Consider the following 2,125-nt stretch of genomic DNA (forward strand, 5'->3'; position numbering starts at 1 on the left):
TATTTTGTAGATGCTCATGTCGATGGCCTTCAACATCGTTTTGGTTCTGACTGGGTGAACGATTGCCACCGCCATGATCCTGAAATTCGAAAATCACAATTAGGGAAGAAGAAGGCTATATGCACCTGTTAAGCAGAATAATGATTTTCTCAAATATTACATCGAATATGTGTGCAAAAACTATGTACACATGAGCAGACATCTGTTTTCTATTCATTGGAGTAATTTTATGTTGAAATCTCCTTCAGTTTTCGAGAAAACGATTTCATTATAACTGTTGTCCAAAATGCCGAACCTAAACCCGTGCGGGCTAAATGCGTCTATTTAAGTTTTGAGGAAAAAATATGTTTCTCTGGTTATATTTCCGTATACTGAAAATGCTAGAAACTAATAACTTTCATACGAAAAAGCTGATGTTTAATGAAAACATATTACTTTATGATTTTGATACTTTGAATCAAAGAATTTGTTTTCATTTCAAAGGTGAACAATTCTTTGAAATAAAGGAAATCAGATTAGAATCAAAGGATTTTTGTTTGTCCCAGAATCAACATAATTTTTCTTTTTTATGCGACTAAACAAAGGAAAATTCATTTACCTTAAAAAACTTTTTCAATGCGTGTTTAATTGCCGTATTATGGAGGCAGTTCATCCATGAGAAATATTTGATCAAATCTGTTTTGAGATCATCAGTTCTCTCTTAAGATGTTAATTAAAAAATATATATTTATTCTATTTACACTTGTTATTTTGGCAAAGAGGCATTTTACAAACATGATGAGGGCATACAAAACACTCTCTTTTCCACTTTCTAATCATTTATATACCTTCATAAAACTAAATGTGTTGTGTTTTTTTATGTTCAAGTTTTAGTTTTATAATAATTATAATTTTTAAAAGTCAAAAAATTACCTCAAACGGTATCGTAACCTTGAACGATTTTTGTAAATAAAATTCGAGTTTGTAAATTCATAAAATTCTGTCTTGCCATATGTTCAAAGCGTATTACCTTAAAAAAATGATAAAATATGTTGTTTTACCAGCCATTTCGCCAAACGGCTGTAGGCGCATTTAATCTACTAAGCGCATTTAGGAACACTTTCCCCTAATAATCACCCAGGTGCTATTTGAAGATATTGCTTACCTTTTCTTGCCTAACAAATTGTTTTATTTTCTGTTCTACTGCTTTCATGCCATGCAATTTTTCGCAAAGGATATCATTTTCCATTTGTCCCGCAAAGAAATCGGCTCAAATTTGTCCTCTTCAACCATTTTAGATTCGACTACAAAATCGAATCCAAAGTTTTTTTTAGTTTTTTTTAGGCGAACAAATTACACTGTCGTATAAAGATACCTACCAAAATTAAAGTTGAAATCTAGGAAATTGAAAACTTGTTGAATATTTTGTTGTTATAGTTGAATTCCTAGAATAAATCATACAATTGTAGTTCAATCAATTATTTTTACAGTTGAATCAATTATACTATTATAATTGAATCCATTATATTTATAGTTTATTGCAGGAAGTCAATCACTCGAACGTAGTTCAATCTATTAAATTTACAGTTGAAGTCCTCAAATCAACCATAAAATTTCGATATTGTTTTTCGACTGGATTATTTTTAATTTTAGAGGATTGAAACGGCTTCGTCAGTCATTTGTGGGAATAAAAACGAGTTTTTTTTAATTACTGTCCAAACGTTTCGGCCATTTATTGGACTTGGACAATAATAAAATTAACTCGTTTTATTCCCACAAATGGCTCGAAACCGTTTCAATCCACAACCATACATTTGTAGTTTTAAACTATTTGTTTTATATTCATATTCATGTAGAAGGTCAATCAGTAAAGGGTGATACGGTCAAAATTTGATCAATATCAACTTGACGTATTTCTTCCAATTTTGCATTTAAAAAACCTGAACACCCCTTATTTTGAAGGTGTGTGTGTGTGTGTGTGTGTGTGTGTGTGTGTGTGTGTGTAGAATGTTGCTCCTATTTTGATTTTGGAATTCACTCTTCAGTTGTCAAAATGCCGTCCAAGGAAGAAGAGCAGCTGGGTGTATCGTGTACAACCGTGCATCAAGTCAAAAAACGAGCCGGACTATCGACTTACAAGAAGGTA

The sequence above is a fragment of the Uranotaenia lowii genome, chromosome 3, assembly GCF_029784155.1.
Source record: "Uranotaenia lowii strain MFRU-FL chromosome 3, ASM2978415v1, whole genome shotgun sequence".
NCBI classification, from domain to species: domain Eukaryota; kingdom Metazoa; phylum Arthropoda; class Insecta; order Diptera; family Culicidae; genus Uranotaenia; species Uranotaenia lowii.